Raw genomic sequence first — 21,933 nt, forward strand, 5'->3', positions numbered from 1 at the left:
GGATTCATCTGATGCACGTGCGCAAAGAGATTATTATACTTCTTTATTCGGAAGGGAGACTCAAGGTCTATAAAAAAAAGTCGGGGATGGGGAAGGCGGTAAAGGAGGTGAGAGCGTCTACATCTTCTTGTGTATCCCCGTGGTACTGCGGAAGTCCACACGAACGTAACAGGCAAAGAAATACAAGCGAGGAGAGTAGAAGCAGATGTAAAAATTGTAAGACATGTTATAAGCAAGTAAAACAGAGAACAATGTGATGCTGACGAAGTAGGGAGCCAATCGCGGAGGCAAAATACCAGCTAGCACTTAATTAATCGCATCAATCAATTTTTAATCGTTTATTGAAATACCTGTTGTCACAGCAGTATTGAATTTTTTTGGGGGTTCCACATGTACCCTATTTTCCCTTCGTTTAAAACTAATTACTAAGCTTCTTCAACAGTGAAACCACAATAACACTTGGCCAATCCCTCGGAGTGGGTACGCGCCATTCTTGTTCCGGATCGAACCAACCAACCAACACCAGACAATCTAATTCTGGAATGAATGAATGTAGCGCATGGCAAAAGCTCCGTGGCAGAATTGCAGTGCTGTCGTCCCGACCAATAAATTTATGTGTGCAGAGCGATACAGTTATGGGTGCAGACAGTAGGAGGTTTAGCCGGTTACATGTGCCTTCTAAGAACCTTCATCGTATCGAGGAGAACTGTCGGTTGGGCAGGAAAAAATGACCGGTTCTTTTTGGTTCGTTGCAGAATGCACATAGAGGCGACGGGGCCAGGTTACAGCGGAGCAAGTAAAAATTTTAATTTGGCACGCGACAGTGAAAACTTGTGAGGGTGACTTCGTAAGCTCGCCACTGGCTTATGCTGCCCTTCCATCAGCACCGGAGGAGCTCGAACTCTGAGTCTGCGTAATGGGAATCAGGCATACTTCGAAGTTGGCACAGTCAACGAAAGCGAGCCTAACTGATGATGTTCATGGGCAGCAGAACTACCACTAGGGAACATCCCAATGCTATTCCAGCCAAAACATCCACCTATTCATTAAGACAGATGCCTGCGTGTCCAGACACCCAAACCAAACGAAGTTCTCAGAGGAAGAAAGGCGATAAAGAATCAAAAGCGCGACGTAAGGGAGTTGAGGTTGTGGCAACACTTCTTGCTGCCTTCACTTTCCGGACAGAGGCATCGGTTGCCAAAATGGCGGGGAAAGAGAAACCGTTCAGATGATCCTGTAGTTGGCCTGTCAAAAGATTCAGTGGGAGTAATTTAGCATTTGTTAAGAAAGTTTCATCGAAACATATCTAATGACGAGGCTGTGTAAGGTACTGTTACGATTTAGCGCGCGGCTACCCCTAGCGGGCGTGCTCCAAGTTTTGTGCAGTGCGGTGAAGCTTTCTGTGTTGCGGCAAAGCCCTCCCTCCTCAAAGAAGGTACCACAAACCGCAGCGTGTCTTCCCTGTGGGCCATCTTTGGCGACGATTCATGCCGGCGGCAGCTTTAAAATCGGAAACATTGGTTTTAGCTGCGTCGTGTTGAGACTTGCCGCTGGGAGAAGACTCCTCCCACCGAGAACCCTTCTTTCCCCCCCCCCCCTCTCACACAGTCAAAATGCACTGGCTATGACGAGCCGGGAGAGGGTGTTCTTTTGCGTTTGTACTTTGTTCGGGAGTGCACAAAGCGCTGGAGGGCGGCGGAACCGTTGGCCCTTCTGTGTACAAATTCCGCCATTTCAGTGACCCGTGTGATATGGCTTCGGGCCTCCGTAAGGATAGTCGTTATGACCGAGTCGTGCTGTAAGCTGTTGCTGTTGTTTGTGGTGTGAAGGAAATGAAAGGAAGTGCACTGGGGATATTTTGAGCGCGGAAGCGAGCTCACCTGCATACCATTCAGTGTGAAGGCGGAGAAGTAAAGGAGAGTGAAATGTTAGAGCAGCGAGTTAAAGAGTGCGGTTCCTTTGTCACCATGATTCACCGCTCTCCATGCCGTAAAGCAGTTAAGCATTACCCTCATCTTTGTCGTCAAAACTAAGGCAGCTCTTCCGCTCGCCGTTCGTCCACCACGCTACCACTACATGGCGGATGCGACGGAGCTCCGTTCTGGGACGCCTTCGCCAATGTGAGAGCACGGAAGCCGACAGGAGGGCCACATTTATTGGGTCATGTAGAGAGTGTAAGAAGGCCGCTTGTGGCTTTTTGAATCGCTGCCAGGGACTACCGAAGAACAACGAAGGCCAACTAAAGAAAGCAGTTTGCTGGATGAATATAGGAGATTAGATAACCCGTAAAAAGCATCTACGGTGAGGGCTTGCATGCGGGAGAATAATTTAAGAATCTGGGATTCTATGTGAATAACTTTTATTGGCTAATAACTGGGAAGACAGAGACATGATCTTAGGGCCTGTCGTTCGAGCATTACCAGGGGGCGAAGTTTATATTGGGGACTTCTTGGGAACAGCACACATCCAAATTCTCAGATTTGCCGGACGTACATTTTCTAAATCATTAGTAGCGTCTCACGACGTGTGCCCGATCTCTTGTAACTTGGACGTCTCAAGAAGGACAAAACTTTAGCCTATTTGGCCCTCAAACCGCTGCGCTTTTCATAATCATCTTCTTCTTCTGTACTATCGTCTGCAACGTACGTGTTAAATGAGGTGGTTTTGATTTCTCTCCACATGGTCGGAACGTAGGAGCCCATGTTTTATGTTTAGAGCTTACGTACATTGCCAGAACTTACGAAGAGAATTTTGATAAAGCTTTGTAATGTGATCCTACAAAAAGTCTTTGGCAGAACGTATTTTATCCTTCACTAGCTTGGTCAATTGTTTATTGTAGTATGAAATTGAGAAATCGTAAACTGTTTGCGTGGCTTTCTATACGTTTTTTGCGTCTTGAATGAATAATCTCCCGCGTAATCCATGTATATTTCTATTTCGTTTTTTGGTGATCTTTGTTGTAGCGGGAACAAATTGTTTTGGAATTATGCGCATGCCCTTTAAATGTCCGCATGTATGGGGTTGATGGCCGCCGTCAGGCAGAGTTAATCTGCCTTTTGCCTCTCCTCTTGAGACATGGTTTGTTTAAATAAATGAACTGAACTGAACTGAAAAAAAAATATTAGCGAGACATTATCGATGGTGCGTTCTCCCTACGAGCAAAAAATGTGGTTGATCCCTCTTCCACTGGAACCGGTGAAACACGAAAGAGAAATGTGCCTTCACAGGAGCAGTTGAGTGTTTATTGCGCATCGATCTGAACTTGCACGTCGCTATCCATATTCCGTCGCTATGGCACCGTTAGACGCATCAACGTTAGACATTGGATTGCATGCGTCGGAGCATTGCGTAAAACCGACTGAAACCACAGGCGCTTGCAAACCGTCCATGCGAATGAAACCAAACCGGTTGTCACCGAATCGTTTAGTGAACACACTGTCCGCTGCAGCGAAAGGAGCAGCGCATTGTGAAACGAGCGCGACATTCGCAAGTCGGCGTCGATCTTACTCCGTGGGCGTTGCCTTACAGGCTTCTCCGCAGGTAACGCTGCCCGTCCCCCGTACTTGTATGCGCTGGCATCGAGGCGCCAACTGCGGCGCTCATTAGAACGATGCACTACTTAACTTGGCCTCTCCTAGACGGCCGCGCCATCTGAAGGGAAGGATATAAAGCGCGTTTGTCGCCCTGTTCACGCGTTGTGCTTCACTGTGCGCGAGCAAAAGTTCAGGCCCTACATAGAGTTTTTGCAACATTTGAAAGGGGTTCTTAATGGGAACCTATGCGCAGGGAAAACTTGTTTCTTCCTGTAGAGGCAGGGGGTGTTGGGCTCATGCATTTGTTTGTGCACCAACTTGTGTCTCGTTTTTTTTTTCTTCTACAAATTGGTTGATCCCCCCCTTTCACTAACTGTACTTCAGCAGCGCATAAGTTTCCATTTGCCATTTTTGCTTATATGTACGGTTATAAGTTTGCTTATAAGTTAATACGAAGCCTCCATGGGAATTTCCGAAAGAGGTCTTGGAGTCTTGTAACTTTTTTTCCGCGCGGTTTTCCTTGGAATATCTGTTCAGCATGTCAAGGAAAACTGTGATGAGCACTCTTATTGAAAGTTTATTCCCGGTGCCTATTTATCGCCAGTCTTACTTAGGCCAGCAGAAAAGCCATGTCTTAAAACGCGTAATGAGTATGTGTATTCAGCCAAATGCAAAAACGTTTTTCTTCAAGCTTCATTCTTAGATACTCCCAGTTAAGACATGGCTGCGTGAAAAGGGAATGTCTATTCCTTGGTCGGACAATTGTCGCCTCTGTAATCAACCAGATACAATTGATCATTGTTTTGCGTTGTGCCGGGACGCTGTGTTCTTCTGGGACGTTTCGCATCCGACACTAAAAAAGATTATTGACATCACCCCGTACACCATTCGCTTCCTGCCATTTGAAGACGTTAATCGGGTGCCATATGACGTTTTCGTTCTGTTAGGATTGTTTAGCTTGTGGAAGTGCCGCATGACTGATCGGCATGCGGAACCCCCTAGGCCGACCAAGCGCATTTTTGTGGAACAGGCGTCGTTGGTGCGGAGCGTTTATGCTGCGCAGAGTAATCCACCGGAGTGGCTGCCTCTTTTGGATGCGTGCGTTTGCTTGCCTGAGTTTTGATCTTTGTTCGACTGATGTCCTTGCCCTTTGCTGTCTGTTAGTGTTTCTATTGTGTGTTAAGTGTCTTGTCTTCTATAGTTTTCTAAAATTACCATGCATTAAAGAAAAATAATAATAATAATACCGCTGTCGGGAGCGCGTTGCGTACCTCTTACTGCGGCGTGGTGGTTCAAATCCCGGCGCAGCCCCGTCAATTGTATTTCTTCTGGTGATGTCATTTCCGTGACGGATATGACGTCAGTAAGATCTTGGTGGACCCCGGCGTAAAACACTTTCGTGTTAAAGTTTGAGACAAAAATCTCGTGAGTGCGATATAGGTGCCTATGATCGCATCATTTTCTCATTGAAGGCCGGTACGAGCTTAGTAAAACAGTGTGCCCTTGTCGGCATTCGTACACAAAAATTTGTCAATACTATTTTATGACCACGCAACCCTCCAAGTGCATAAACGCTAACCTCGTTTTTCGGAAACCTCCGACTGGAAAATAAGCTCTAAAGCAGAATTACATTCATCCGGCCGTCCGGTGGGAGTGATAAGGTGTTGAGTAGGGGTTAACGTAAGTAGGAAGTCGGCCAATAAGTTATTGAGATCCCAGCGTATGTTCAATCAGCTCCAGTTAATATTGGGTAGCTTAATGTCCACCGGAATTACTATCATAGAACCAGCCATCTGCCTATGCATATAGTCAAACAATACTTCTAGGTATGCTATTATGGTATTAGGGGACCGTTAGACACATCCGGCAATAGAACACCTATGTTTTAGGTGTAGCTTGAACACAATTTAACCTTCAAAATTTGGCTAAGAGAGAAAGAAAGATCTTTTTTAAGAACAAGTACTACGCTCCCGCCCGACTGCCAACTATACCCGCAACAATCGCAACTCCCGGTGTAATAATTTCATGGTCCTGAATAGTATGTGCAGCCACGTTTGTGTAATAGCTGCTGTACCGAGATGAAATGATAACCGCAGAGTTCAAGTTCATTTCGGCAGGCCGCGTTGATATCGAGGAGGATTACTGACGCCGGCGCATGAAAACATGCGTCGTTATATCTTCCCGGCTTTTTTTTTGGCGACATTTCAACCATATCGCTCCTTGTTTCATTTCAACCAAAGAGCCGGTTATAGATGCCGACTTCTCATACGACAAGTACACTTTTTCTTTGCGGTCGCGATTGTATTTAGTCCGAGCTCATTGCTTCTTTCTAATTTCGCAAGCAGTGTTTTAGTAGTCCTCATCAACAGAACACTCTGCACTTTTAAGCTTACCGCGCCGCTGGAGGATAGATGTTTCACCGCGGAAGCCAAGCGATTTCAAGTTTATGGGTCGGTGCTTTGGTTCTCCCCCTAATGAACTCTGCCGAGGCGGTGTATTCGCCCAATGCCAAATGTCTTTGCTTCTAAGAGCTCCTAAAAGATGTTTTTTTTTTTTTGCGAAAAATAAATCTCCCGGCTCGTTTTCCTCTTTTTGTATTGGATCGTTGACTTCTGCTATCTGGTACTTGGACTTTCTGTTCACCCCCGAGCGTTTCTGTTTCAATTCAGTAGTTTATGCGCAGTATTCTGTGCCGAGTACCGCCACAACCAGTAGCGTTCCACGCCCTGCATTTCCAAAAAAATGCAGATTTCGTGAACGTTCGAAATGTAATTGTTAGTATAACGTAAATTGGAGATAATCGGTCGACTGAAATTTTGTAAAACTAAAAAATAACAAAAATATAAAGTACGGGAAACGTGAAAACGTATACCGGATGGCATTTCCACAATAATGTAGATTTCGCAAAAGTTTCACATGTGATCGTTATAATTGCGTAAATGAAGATGATTGGTTGAAGGAAATTTTGAAAAACTAAAAAATTAAGAAAATATAAAATAATTGCGACAGATGGGAACCGTGTAACGCCCTGCATTTCCACAATATTGCAGATTTCGCGAAAGTTTCACATGTGATCGTTATAATTGCGTAAATGAAGATGATTGGTAGAAGGAAATTGTGAAAAACTAAAAAATTAAGAAAAATATAAAATAATTGCGACAAATGGCGAACCGTGTAACGCCCTGCATTTCCACAATATTGCAGATTTCGCGAAAGTTCCAAATGTAATTGTTAGAATAACGTAACTGGAGATAATTCGTCGGGCGAAATTTTGAAAAACAAAAAAATAAAGAAAATAATGAAATAATTACGAACAATGGGGAACCGTGTAACGCCCTGCATTTCCACAATTTTGCAAATTCCACGAAAGTTCCAAATGTAATGGTTAGAATGACGTAAATCGAGAGAATTTGTCGTGTGAAATTCTGAAAAACTAAAAAATAAGAAAGAAATTGAAATTTTACGGGAACTGGCAAAACGTATCACGCATTGGCATTTCCACAATATTGAAGATTTCGGGAAAGTTTCACCTGTAATCGTTATAATAGCGTAATTGGACATAATTGGTCGGGCAGGATTTAGAAAAAACAAAAAAAAATTGGCTGAAAAAACTCAGACTCTAGTCAGGCGGCATAAGAATGCTACGCATTTGTAGATATTTCTCTAAATTTCTGCAGAATTTTTTTTTCCATGCAGTGAGTCACAATATTTGGAAACGAGCAATTTTTATTTTAGTTTCTTGCCAATCACCCTTTACTTTGCATTCGTAGCTCCTTTTTTCTCGTTGATTTCTTGTGTCCCCGGCAGTTTGCTTTCGCGGTTCCATAATAAGGTCGTCATCGTACCCCGAGTTGGGTTAACGTCTACACCAAGTAGCAATAAAAACAGCAATGAAACACTCACACTAAAAAGTAGCTCAAGAAAGTGTCGCACTAGCGGCAGCACAATTGAGCAAACATCTTTACATAGAAAACATTTCCCGTCAGGTTTTCTCACCTGGACGACAAACGGAAAAGTGTCGGCGGTCCTCGTACTGGTCATTGCTGTAGCGCCCACCGCCACGCAAGTTCTGGGAGGCTGCTTTTATTCTGTGATATTTTGGTCGGAAACAAAGTAAGCATCCCACCCTGGGCACTGCCGAAGAAATCCTCGTTTCGCACGATCAGCTGACCAGGCAAGTCAGTCCTTGCATTGTCGGTGGCTATAAGCAGTTGCTGTTGCGTATTGCACGTGTTAGATAGCAGCAATCCAAGCAAAATGTGGACGACAAACAGAAAAAGTCTGGCGGTATTAAAACCGGCACTGCCGCCGTGTCCACATGACTATAGACTTCTATACAAGGCCTGAGAATATCCCTGAGGAAAATACAACATCAACGTCAACGTACATCGAAACATTTGAGTGCAAGACAATTGAAATCTTCAACATATTAAAAAGCAGGGTAACTGGGACAACGCCCTGGGGCACTCGCGGATTCAACTGTATGCAGAAGAGGAAAGGCAACTTTGCGAGGAAAATAAATTTGTCAGAAAAATTTACGAATACACAAAATTATGTAGCCCTGCAAATAATGTTAAGCTTAAAGGAGCTATGAAGAGAAAACACAAGTTTGGTTCATTCGAAAGATTGCCTCGTTAGAACCATACTGACACCACTTTTAATACAAACTTCGCTCAAATAAGCTACATAATTAGGAAAAAAGAGAATCACCATGCGACCCACCAGCTCATTTCCCGCAACAGAACCTATGATGTCACACGAGAATGCTCTGCGATTGGCGGAGGCCGGCAAAAGCAAACGCAAGTTAGGCAGGGCTTACCAGTTTGCATAGTGAGCTATATGCCCGTTAAACATACTGCACATTCCTTTTATGACACTAAGAACGGTGGAGTAAACGGTTGAAGTTCCGAATGAACACGCAAGCGTGTACGCCAATGCGTATGAAACTTGCCGCCAGCCGAACTCGACATCTCGCCGTCGCCACCGTCGCTCTGACGAATTTCCGGGTTCGAGGCTCTTCGGGGCCAACGAACAGTCCCAGCACGCACAGCCGCGACCTTGCTTGGTATCGTAATCCCTTCACAGGAGGTTGGCCGTCATATCGCCAACCAGCAAAGGTAAAAATAGAAACGAGGGGAGTAAGGAACAGCAAGCAGCGAGGAGATAGTGACAGTCGTCGCAGAAGTTTCGGAATGGTGTTGGCTTGCTGCTGTCGTTACGAGCTCGTTTCCAGTTTACAACCACTGAAAACTTCAGTTTGTTCGAGTACTTTAGAATGAAATTTCGTTGCTACGTTTTGAAATGCCCATGTAGTACGGGCAAATCGTCGAGGGAGTGCGACATCCCCGTCGGTGAGGAGATCTCGTTTCATGTGCTGCCCAACGACGAACCTCAGCGAAGCAAGTGGCTACGTCTTGTGAACTTTGCAAACGGAGGAGAAAGAGAGCTAAAGGAAGTACGAGTGTGCTCGCTTCATTTCCGAGGAAGTGATTATGGCAGGGACCCTTACGTTAGCTCACTCCTGGGACATGCTGGCGCTCGTCGCCGACTTCGTCAAATCGCCGTCAAAGCGCTCTGACTTTGGGGGGAAAAAATGCCGTACACACCATGCATTGACGCTCGTATCTTTCTGGTCGAAGCAGAGAGCTCGCGCGAACGGCTTTCCATACACGACACCGGCAAACTGGCATAAGCGATACTGCTACTGAAATTGAACTATTATTAACCGTAATAAAAACACGGCACATACGTACCAGTCTGTATCCGTCCGTCGTGACGGGGCTGACGAGGCAGCGGTGCCGACGGCTGGGCGTTCGTCTGTTGTGGCTATCGCGGGATGGTCGCTTTCCGGTCCATCCGGGTATCCCACAACTCCTGCCGCTCGTGCACTTAGAAGCATTGAGCGTTCAAGTGGTGTGAGGTTGTCAAATGCAAGCCCGAGCTTCTCGGCGATAGTTTTGTTCTCCGGATCAGGAGATTCCATGACTAGGGCTGCGGGTGCACTAGGTTTTACTAGTATTTTTAAAATGGCCACCGTCTCGGTTTCGGCACGAGTTCCGGTTCCTGTTTGATTCCCGCGTGTGGGTGCTATATGGAGTCGACATACTAAGTATCTGTTTCATGGACCGGCTCGTATGACGCCATTGTTCACGTCACGAAATGTGCAATTTAGCGGGAGATTTAAAATTTTGGCTTAAATTGCCTTATTTCGCAGTGTATGAAACACCTAATATTTCGAATAAAACAAACTTTTGTTTACTCTTCATGGCTCCTTTAAGCATGTTAAAAATTCAGCGCTTATGCGATGCGCAAATTTGGGTGATTGGTTGGTTGCATTCAGAAAATTGTGCGTACTCCAGCAGGAAACTAAAGTACGTATACATTGGTTTAGTTTTTCAAGTAAGGATGGTTAAAAAACCAGAAAGCCAGAGAGCCAGTTGCAATTTTATTCCGCTTAAAATCGCGCTTACACAAAACGTTTGCCTTCTATATCTCTTCGATAAAAGCTAATCGATCTCGAAACCAGTTTGAAATATTTTGACGGACGATAAATATTCCGACAGAATTCCGCTAAAGCCTACATATTTTCTTTATCAATGCACCCATTTTCCTGGCCAATCCCGCTAAGTTGGTAAGAGCCATATGACAGGCACCACTACCCCACGCGTGGGCAGCGAAGGCACTGCTTCCACAAACAAGCTGCATGAAGCCACGCGCTTGCAATGACCCGTTCCAGCCTGAAATGTAGCTTCCCCAAGGGCTTTGTTGCTGTTAACGGCGTTTATAACGTACCGAGAGAGAGAGAGAGAGAAAGGACTTTTATTGGTTATCCTGCACTATCGGTGAGGGGGATCACCACACAGGGTTCCGCCCTCACCGTCGGCTGTTGGTGTTAAAGCCGATCCGGAGACGGGGCCGCGTCCGGCCGGAGGCGTCGGCGCTGGAAGTCCGACCCAAGGAGGTTGTATAAAACTTCTGGAGTGGAGGCCTCCCATAGCGGGCAACGCAGGGAGGTGAAGCCGGGCGAACCGGTCGGCGGCCATATTGCCGTGGGTAGAAAAGGCGCTGCGCCGGCAGGGACGCTGAAGTGCGGTCGCGTTTTTTTGGCTTTACAAGGGAGAAAACGATGGTAAGCTAGTATATCGATTACGATATTTGAGGGCAGACTGAATTTTGCCTTACGCGTAAGGTTTTGACGTAAGATATGGTTCAAGCGGCGAGTTCGCCTGTGTATATCTTACGGTGGTCGACAGAGCTGCCGATGCGGGAAAACGCGCAGCGCTATACTAAAGGCACCACCCCTGATTTTATTTCAATACACGTTTATTCGGTATAGCTAAGGCTATAGACTGCCCCATTAACATTAAAATTACCTCATGTTGCGCACCATGGCAAGAGATTCCGTGTTATAAGGTTACTATTAGCCGTGATTTCACGCTGGAAGTGCGGGACACGCGAAAGCGCGATTATTTGACGCTTGTTTCTTTTAGCGGCGTGGCTAGGTTTAATGAATGCTTATTCATTAATGATTAATAAATAATAATGCAGCAGCGGTTCGAATGGATTTTAAGCAGTACTGCAAGAATCATATCCATCAGGATATTGCAATCTTTATATGTAGTGCAAATGCACGCTTTGTGGTTTAAACAGCATGCCCAGTTTTGCCCTTGCCGAAGACCAAATTAAGCACGAGTTTTTAATTGATTGATTGGTTGATTGATTGATTCATTGTGGGGTTTAACGCGCTGACGCAACGCAGGCGATGAGGCGCGCCGTAGTGGAGGGCTCCGGATTAATTTTGACCACCTGGGGAATCTTTAACGTGCACCGAAATCTCGTTCACACGGTAGTTTTCGCTTTTCGCCTTCACCAGAAAAGCGGCTGCAGCCGCGGCAGGGAATCGAACCCGCGTTCAAGGGATGAGCAGCACAGTGCATTAGCCACTGAGCCAACGCGGCGGGTCTATTTCCAGCTTTTCAATCGTATTTTGCGAAATGGATTTGGCACACACTGAAGCACATTAAAGCAGGTTTTTTTTTTTTCATTCCGCGTGCACTTTACAGAAGGCATGGGACTCCCATTGACTTTATTTTTCAAATCCAGATGGTTACTTAATTGGATGCACGACTACATTAACCGCGCACGTTGGCACGATAGTAGCGTGCTATTGATAAGAAAACTGCTCGCAGGAGGTTACTCAATCACATTCAAAACCTCGTTGACCGCGCAAGTTCGGACGCGAGCAGCGTGCTATTGATAACAAAATCACGCGGACGAAGAACGCGGGAGAGCATTGCGGTGCATCAAAGACTTCTACGAAACAGCGCTAACGAGAAACGTCAGTGTATTGACGTATGGCCGGAAGTAAAGGAAATGTATTAAACAAGAGTGCCTCGATTTTTGACGGTAACTGCCTTAGCAATACTCTGTATTTAAATTAGTGCGGAAAAACAATTTGCGCACCACATAGCTACAAACATGTGATTTCGCGCAACCAAGCGACTACAGGACCACCACAACTACGAGCGAAAACATTCGCATATCTGCGTAAACAAGCGCGTACGGTATGCTCAGTATGCGGACGGCAGGTGCTACGGCAAATTTTCCCTTTACATCACGCACAAACGGCTGGCAAATGTGCACTCATAAAGTTATAATACTAGTAATGCCCTCGAAACCCAAAACAAACAGATACCCTCAATACTTACAGATGAAAGGTGATCCCCGACGCCTGCTTCGCGCGATTAGCGCAGCCGAACGCGACGCACGAGCAGACCATTTCTGCTTTCTACAAATTTGGAGCATCCATCCGCGAACGAGGATCGAACGAACACGAGTTCTGCTCTTTGGCAAGAGAGAACTCGGAAGAACGACACATGGGGCAGAAAAAAATGTCATTGTGTCTACTGTTTATTTTAGTTGTTAGCGCCCAAGAATGTAAATAATTACCAGATGTGTGCGCCCCCGGCGCACGCACGGGCGACTTGCGAAGCGCTTAACTAGAAACACGGAGAGGGGAGCATAACCGAAACCACATGCGGCGAAATGAACGCGCGCAAGAAAAGCTCGGTGCGCTTGAAGGTAGCCGCATGAGAGAATCAACTTGCAAAACAAAACAAAAGAAAACAAAAAAGAACGGAAGCAAAAATATAACGTAACCAAGGAGGTTTAACCTCCTTGGTCCGACCATTGACGTGATCGGGAAGCCGCCCGCGCTTCTGCCTGGCCAGAGCTGTCTCCAGCTGCTGGATCACCATGAGTTGGAGCTCCCTAGTCGGGGAGTTCATATTTTGCACGACATGTTGTGGTAGTTCCGGTGGGTAACCCCTCACTCTGTGTTCGTCACACCCCCGCATTATGTGAGGCAGGTCCGCGCGCACCACACTACACACACAGCACACGTCACTCTGGTAGAAGTCCGGACAGATGTGTCGCGCCAGAGCTGGCGTGAACACTCGCCACCAATCCTGCACCATTCGCAATGTGTGGGTCTCCAACCACTGGCAAAAGGTTAACAACCGCCGCGGGCAGCTTCCGAACGCTCAGGTACGATGACATGGACACGGGGTTTCCGGGAGTTCTTGCCGGACTCGACTGCGGAAGAAAGAAAAGCATTGCCTTCCTGCGTGAACTCGACGATCGTCGGCTTCGGCCATCGGCCTACCAGTGCGCTATGGTGCGGGACAATGTCAACCTCCTCAAGGTGACCCAGGTGGGCCTTACTAGACTGAGTGAAAACGACAACCCTGCCCCAACCTAAACCGGCTTTAAATAGGCTTCCGAAGGTCGCCATTTCAATCGCGCAATTGCTAGTGTACCCCTTCACGACAGCGTATACCAAATGTTATACCTGTGCGTAAAGCAGGGGCACACAAACACGCAAGCAAGCTCCTTTCTTTCTTTCCTAGTTTACCTACCGCTTCGTCGCCGCCATACTGCCGCGCTCTGACGTGCGGCAGAATTCTCTGACGCAGTCTCTATGGCGAACGAGGCACTAACAGTCCGGCGCCGCTAGTGGTTCCCGGCTCTGGAGAAACCCTGGTGTGGCTCCGGCGAGCGGCACTCCGGAACCCGCGGCATGGGCTATCTCAGTATTGACGAATCTCGATCGTCGCTATCCGCCACACGAGCTGAGCTGAGTTTATAGATATAGGGCGTCGTTTACACGGCATGAAGAACCGTTACAACCCCGGTCAGTCTCGAAAGGAGGAAATGCCGTTACACGCGAGACCGCGGCAAGCATCTGCCTGTACGGTCGACAAGGGGCCTACTCTGCGGTGTATTCACGCGACGGCACGCACAGCAGCGGCTAAAACTTGCCACCGTCCGCCAGAATGGAATTAATGCGGAAATTGAGTGCATGAATGTGCGAGAGGAGGTGGTAGTGCAGTGAAAGATTGTGCTGGGGACCGTCGTCGGCGCGGCTCCGTAAAGCAGTGACTGTGTGCGGCGATGCTAAGCCTTTTCTGAGCGTCTGGGCCTCGGAGGAAACTGTTCGCAGCGACACCGTCGCATGCGGAAACACTAGCCTGTCACTAGTCGTCAGTGTAAATCTTCAATTACTATCATGAGGGAGCATTTTGTGTTTGAGACCCCCTATCCGGTCTTCCAACATTCGTTGCGCCTATTCTGAAACTGAGGTGCTGACGCTACCATGGCCGCCGTGAGGAGCACGGCCGCTGGGTAGTTCGAGCGGGCCGACCGGCCCCGCTCAGCAGTTGTAGGAGGAGCCTGCACGTCGGCTGCTAAAAACAAGCGTGACGCACCACCTAGCGGAGCCAATGGCTGCAGGCATTTCGAACATTGCCTTGTTTCTCCAGGTGGCGTTGCGCCTAGTCGGTGGCGTCACAGCTTCCACAGTGCTTTGAAGGCGCGCCGAGAGGGCAAGAGCTCCAGGCCTCATTGCTGACCCTTTTCATTGAACGATAACTCGGGTAGTACTGAACGCTTTTAAACCATTTTTGCGGCAGGACGTTCCTTGGATTTACTCCACCGATTGCGCACGTAATAATCGCAACCTTTGAAACCCTGTTTAAGGCCCCTTTATGGTAGTTAGATTATTACCACATGTGTTGTAGTTTAAGTTGTATTGCTAGAAGTCTCTGCGGGTAAACCTAAGGATTCAATCCCGCTTAGCATCAAATAGGGCGAAAACCACAGGAAATACGCAGAGAGGCAACATATAAGCGGAACGGAGTTGGTTCAGCTGTACACTGCTTGTAACGTCCTCGCAGGAGACACCAGGTGGCCCCCTCTTGAAGCAGATTCTTCTTCGACTGCGCGCTAAATTGCTGATGGGATGCTGAAGCAAGGATCGCCACTTCTTCGAGCGGCCTCCCATCCACTGTCCTTCAATGTATTAGACCAAGTGACACATGGACGGAGCCTGGAAGCATGGGTTAATTTGTGGATTCGTCTTAGGGGGCGGGGTTTTCCTTTTTTGCTTTGCGACAACGATCACGATCATTTGAATGCTGTAAATATATTGCCGATATTGAAATCTTCTTGAGTTGCTGTGAATTCATTTTTGAAAAAAATATCCTCAGGGTACGTAGGTCTGCGCACGTTTTTTGAATGCGAAACCAGTTTGGCTACCCCTGACGATACCTTAGCAGATATAAGCTGCAAAAGAAATATTTTGTCATTATTTTGGTTCATATAAACGCCAATGTTCTTATTTCACACCACTACATAACCCACAGTCAGCATTCTCCGTGATTTAGTTTTCCCGATATTCCACCTTTCTCTTTGAGGTTCAGCCTTAGCTTGCATCTAACCAACCTATGGTCGCTGCTCCAAATCTTACTTAGTCCCTCTACGTCTTGCACAATCCCTGGGTTGTCACTTAAAATGAAGCCAATTTCCTTTTTTTGTTGTGCCATTAGGACTTTTCCATGTCTACTTCCAATTACTTTGTTTTTAAGAGGATGTGCTCATCAACCCCAGGTTATTTCTCTCTGAAAATCCCACCAGTATATTTCCACGACTGTTGCGATAGTCTATTCCGAACTTTCCCCTTGACCCTTCTCCTATTTGCTTAAGTACCTTTGCGCTAAAGTCTCCCATCACAATCGTGAACTCCGTTTTTACCTCCTTCATTGTTGACTCGACATCCTCGTAGAAGCTGTCTAACAATTTATCGTCGTAGCTGGTTTTTGGCGCATAGGCCTGTATTACCGTTAACCTGTATCGCTTGTTTAGCTTGATCACGACAGCCGCGACTCTCTCGCTAATGCTTAAAAACTCCCCCACATTTCCTGCTATTTGTCTGTGGATTAAAAATCCCACCCCATGTTTTTTCTTCTCTTAGCGCCACCTGTAGCACAGAATATATCCTAGTAAACTCCACGAAGCCTTATCCTGTCCTTACTTCGCTTAACTCTATAATACCCTACTTAATGTCCGAGAGCTCCTTTGGAGTGCTGCTTGTGTCCCTAAGAGCCTTCCTAGCATGGTTGAACCTTTCTAGTGTAGCCTCTTAGGTATCCGGGATGATGGTTACTTTGGGAGCAGGCAGCATTCCATACATTCGTGGGTACGGCACAGAGCCAGACGAAAAAGGGAGAGAAAGCGGGAAAACCTTCCCGCGGACGACGTTGCCACGCACGCCTGCAGTGATACTAAGCCATCGTTTCTTGTTTTTCTGTTTTTACGCGCGCTTCTGAAGGAATAAGCTGAGGCGCTAGCTTGCTGATAAGAGGTCCGCTGACATCTCGCCGTTAGAAAAGGGAGCCAGGGCAGTGCTCAAGTGCATGGCTGAGCTGAATGGCTATTTTTAAGCACAGTTGGCCAAAAGGGCCACTGAAGGTATATTAGCGTCCTTCCTCGCAATTTGAAGGCAGCAAAGATTTGGTCAAGCTACTAACTTTCGTTTTAGGTATGTACAGTCATGGCCAATTCAAATGCGAACCGCGGAGCGCGTGGCCGAAGATACCGGTGCCGTCACCTGGCAGCGGCCGTGGAAAACTCACGGACATGCGCAGTTGAGATGAAGGGAGCGAGGCTGCGTGTCCCACTCCGATATGTTGCCCTCTGCTCGCTCGCATGCTTGCTTTGTCGCCGCGCCGCAAGAGCGCTGAAATCTGAGCTGTTATCGAGGCGGCGCAAGATAGTAGGCAAGTGCGGTTACTCAGCGCTCGGCGCCCACGATCGGCCACTCCCCGCCTCTGCCAGCGTCACGTAGCTGCGCGTGCGTGGCGCAGTGACTCGAACCAACGACGGCCATTGGGACTGGCCCAAAGCCATGTTTAGTGCAGTCAGGAGTTGATCCTGAGGCGTCGCATGCATGCCACAAGACCAAAAGAAAATAAATTATCCCATTGGCAACGACGTCGTAACTCGGTTTATTTTGGCCAGGTAGCAGCCGCACAGTGCCGAGGCATACAGATCGCAGCATGTGCTTTGTACCAACAACAGCAAAAACAAATGAGATGACGGTGAGCCACAACCCGAAAACTGCCAATTAGCCGTGGCATTATTCCAAAAAAATGTTAAAAATGCAAGTGTCATGGCAAACAGTCGCCGGGATAGGCAGCAGCCTCTGGACAACAAAGGCAGTGGCGGGAGCCTTTTTGAGACACTTCAATGCTTGGTCAAGTCCCCCTTGGCAGACACAACAGCCCCCACACGTCGAGGAATGCTCTCGAAAAGGCGCGCCGCGAAGTCGGTAGCCCGGTAGCGCTGCCACTCCTCTTCGACAGCTTGCCACAACGCGTCACGCGAGCCGCCCTGTAGCTGTCGGCTGCTAAGGGACTTCTTCATTGCTCCTCACACGTTTTCAATTATATTCATGTCCGCCCCCTGTGGTGGCCACTCGATCACCATCACGCCTCGCTCTTCCAGTAGGTGTTTTACTGACCGAGCCATGTGTATCGCCGATGGCTTCGGTCATGCTGCAAATACATACCATCCGTGAATGAACCATCGAGGGCGTAGGGTATCACCACGCTGTCAACGATGTCCTCGTAGGCAGCCGCGTTGAAGCGGCCCTTGATACGAACTAACAGACCGAGGCCATGGCTTGAAATCACACCCGACACACTAACGGCGCACCGGCCGCTACTTGAAATCCGCTGCAGGTTGCACGACTCGAATCTGAGGAAGAAAGAAATCGCAGTAGGTTAGTGCCGATATCGTTCAGACGTTTGTTTATCTCTGGGCCAATGTCGACAGATGCACCCGACGCACAATTTCGCTCCGGGAAAGGCAGTGCTGTAGGCAGCTAAATGACTGCATATGCACCACCGTCGTTTTTTCTATTCTGAGTCACAAAAGAAACTTCGCGCTCAAGCTTGGGAGCGCAAGAGTTCTGACTGCTGGCGAGGGCTGCGCCGAACAAAGATATGAAATGACTGCACTACAAAACGCGTGGTGAGTGGCAACAAACCTTCACGTAAACGAACATGGAAGCAACACGAAATCTTCTCGTGGGCTCGTTTGCCTGGTCTATCTTTTAATTATATTCGCACTATCGCTGTGTATTCTATTACTATTTGGTTTTAAAAGAAAAGGAAAAACATTTGCATCACTCATACCTGGTGTTCACGGCCCTCCAAATGCCTTGGTGGTGGTCCCAACGGCTTGAAAATGTGGATTCGTCCGTGAAGAGAACACAGCTCCAGTCTTCCGCCGTCCAGGTTGCGTGGTCTTCTGCGAAAAGCAGTCTCGCAAGCTTGTTCGCTTCGGATAGCTTGGGCTTTCTAGCAGGGACACAGTTTCGTAGGCGCACATCATGTAAGCGGCGTCGAACAGTTTTCGTGCTTGCCGAAAGGTCGAGCTCACACGTGATTTGTTTAGACGTCAGGGACGGCTTTACTGCCGCGGCGGCCACGATTAGAATGTCTTGCTCACTTGTGGTAGCCCGTGGTCTGCGTCCTCGGGAAAGATTCTCGATCCGGCCCTAAACGCGGAACGCTTGCAGGATGCGATTCACGGTGCATAGTGGTCGTCCTGTGGCTTTCGCAATATCGCGCTGCCTAATACCTTCTTGGAAGAGGTGGATCATGCGCAGTCGGTCTTCCTCCGGAACGCTTGGCATGGTCGGTTTCAAATGAGGGCATGGCTGACGGCCTCTTCGCATTTTATACAGTTTTGTTGGCACGTCACCCTTTTCCTGGTGTCGCTGTTGTGTCAACAAAACTGTATAAAATGCGAAGAGGCCGTCAGCCATGCCCTCATTTGAAACCGGCAATTCTTGAAGGCCGGTATGGGCATGCACGCTGCACCATCCACATAGACGTTAGGGTGACGCGAAGGAAGACATGTAGCGAAGAGGTAGTCACACAGTGAATTTGTAGTATCCGGGGCTTCGGTTTCGGTTTCGATGTCGGTGGTTATACCACCAGGGGGCTAACCCCGGGGTATATATGTGACGTCCGTCTCAATAAAACCCTCTTTGGCTTAACCTTGCAACCCCAGCGCACGTCTGCTTGCTTCGCCCATCGGGGCCGTCGCCGCCGCGACACTACAGTGACAAGCCTGAGAGCACGGCGCAATAAGGGCGCAAGAACCCCTTCTACTTCTACCTTTAGCTCTGTCTATGAGCTGCGGAAAAATAGTAAACATCTTCATTATGCAATTGCAAGGTTTCTTATGGCTTTTAGACAAGCTGCGGGGGCATTTATAATCACGCCAAGAAGGCGAAGATTGAAACAGCCCAGAAGAAGAAGAAAAGCGCAGGGGAGTGCCGCAATCGCGCTTCTACCACTTCACGCAGACCTTTTTCGGCTCCCCCCTCCTTGTATTAGTGTGTCATCTGTGGAAATAAAATTTGATAATATCTTCCCCCCGAATGCAAAGATGTTGCCGGCCCGAACCCTCAATGGATTGCTGGAGGATCATTTGTCAACCCTTTATTCCCATACCGTCATTTGCTACCGATGCCTCGCATAGCGATGAGAAGGCTGGAGTCGGGAAATTCTCCCAGTCCCTCGATTGGTCCTTTTCAATTAGGTTACCTGATTACACACCTATTTTCCAGGCGGAATTATTGGCAATGATTTTGGCTCCTCAAAAACTTCTGCATATGTTTTCACATGTTGTTATTCTTTCTGACTCCCTCTCTGCATAAACATTCGAAAAATATTCTTCAATTATCCGTACATCCTGGTAACTTGTTCCTCATCAGCTTTGTGAGGTTAGGCTAGTGTGGGTTCCAGGATATCTCATACAATGAACTGGCTGATCAATTAGCCAGTATGTCCCTTGGTGGCCCTGTGGTCGTGCAATGTCCAAATTATGGCTTTCTATTGTGGGCGAGATTTAGACTGCTCCAACTACTCCAGACTTATCGGCAAGACGCCCTTCTCTCTTCTAGAGATTACAGCCACCTTCGCCATGCATGAAAGCCAATGTTTTGTGAATCAAGGCTATGCGAGGTAGCAATCACTAAACTTCGGTGCGAAATTCCCCCATTAAATTTTTATCTATATAAATCTGGTCTGGCTCCATCTCCGCAATGCCCTTTCTGCGACGAACTGGAAAATATAGAACATTTCCTGTTTAATTGCCGCAGCTTCTCCCCAATGCGACGCACGCATCTGGAGTCAACCTTTAGACGCCTCCACCTTCCGCTATCCACTTCCAGGGTGCTGTCATTACTTCCGCCCTAGGATTCTGCCACAGGGATGTTGTGCCCGCCCTTCACTCTTATGTAGCGGCGACAGGCCCGTTTTCCTGCTAGCCAGCTAAGCATTTCACATCTATTTAGTTTTTCTTCCTGACTCTACTTTCATATTATACAAAATAAAAATTCTGTTCTGTATTTTCTTTTCTAAATTTGAAGATCTAAAAAATTATTGGTCACATCCTGATTAGGTAGAAAGCTTCTTAGCCAATCACCCGCGTGGGGTATGTGCCATGGTATGAGGCAACCAACCAACCAACCAGCTGCAGAAAAGAAGGGATATATATAATTGCATTCAAAATTTTCTTTCTGCCTCAGGTCGTTTGAATTGCTAAACGGTGCTGATTAATGGGTAATTCGGGTTTCATTCTTAACTAAGTTTCCTTTTACACCCTCTTTCCGGAAATAAGTATTTTGAAGTCCTCAAGTTTTTAACCAGTTTAGCCCTGGCCAATCCCCCCTTGTGGGTACGTGCCAAAATATTTGAGGACATCATCATCATCATCATCATCAGAAAGGCAAGCGCTCGCGATGCTCCGTTCCAGCGTCGAATTCAGCCGCCCCAGCGGTGTTGCTAGCTTCAGCGGTGTGAACGAGCCGACAGCTAGCCACGGATCCTGCACAATACGGGAAGTGTTTGCATCGAATTACGAGGGAGACTTAATGAATACTGCGCGCAGCTACGTCGTCATGGACACGACATTCCCTTGTGTTGTCGACCTGCTCCGCCACGGAAGAAACAAAGGCTTCTCCTTCCTCTGTGGACAAAACGATCCTTGGCGCCGGCGATCCGCCTACCAGTCCGCTATGGTGCGGGATAATGCTAGCCTCCTCAGCACAACCCAGGTGAGCCTTGGTCTCTCGTGCGGAAACGGCAACCGTGCCCCTAACTTTCCCCAATTTAACCTTAAGTACTGTCGAGAGAAATGCGTGCGTGTGAGGGATTCGATCTCTCTACGCATCAGGTCAGGCGTACAGCTTAACTATGAGATGAGGAAACATATGAGGAGTGTACGGAGTGGGTTTTGCTGTTCATGGCCTCTGATGACCTCGCAGGAGACGCTCGGTGGCCTACTGTTCACGGGGATCCCATTCCGGCCGCGCCCTAGACGGGGCGAGGACGATCAAGCAGGAATCCAGTTCGTTCAAGCTGTTCTCACCTACTTTCCGGCTCTGTGATCCTACACAATGTTCTGCATGGATTGTTGTCCTGCAGTACCAAAGCAGGGGTCGATTTGTGGATTCATCCTTTGAGGAATAGGACTTTCTTTTTCGGTCGATGATAAGGATAGCGGTATTTTGGATGCTGTAAATATATTATCAATATGGAAAGCTCGGCTTGTTGGTGTATATGCGTTTTTGCAAGAAACAAACTCAAGGAAGCTTGAACTAAGGCGCAAGATTTAAATGATCAAGCAATGGTAGGTGGTCATTGACGGATAAAAAGTTGAGCTTTAGTATCATCGTCTGTCGCGGTTGAAGCCGGCGGCATGCCATTTAAATGACCTTATGTTGAGCAAGGCCAGTGTGTGCGGGTCGTTTGGGTCGGCGTTTTCGTACGCCGCTGTGCAAGCGCGAGTTATCGCCTCTAGCGGATGCTTTGCACGCCGATCCTCTCTAAGCGGGGCCTCTTCATCGGCTGTGCAAACTATCCGCGGCCGGGCCATGTAAAGTCAATGATCACCTACAGCATCTTCGATATTCAAGTTGTGCCTCTTCTACGGTACAGACCGCATGCGCACGACGCACGCGGACGAACGAATGAGTGGCGTACGC

Source organism: Haemaphysalis longicornis, unplaced genomic scaffold (assembly GCF_048455015.1).
Source record: "Haemaphysalis longicornis isolate Haplotype H1 unplaced genomic scaffold, Haemaphysalis longicornis Haplotype H1 scaffold_3, whole genome shotgun sequence".
NCBI classification, from domain to species: Eukaryota; Metazoa; Arthropoda; class Arachnida; order Ixodida; family Ixodidae; genus Haemaphysalis; species Haemaphysalis longicornis.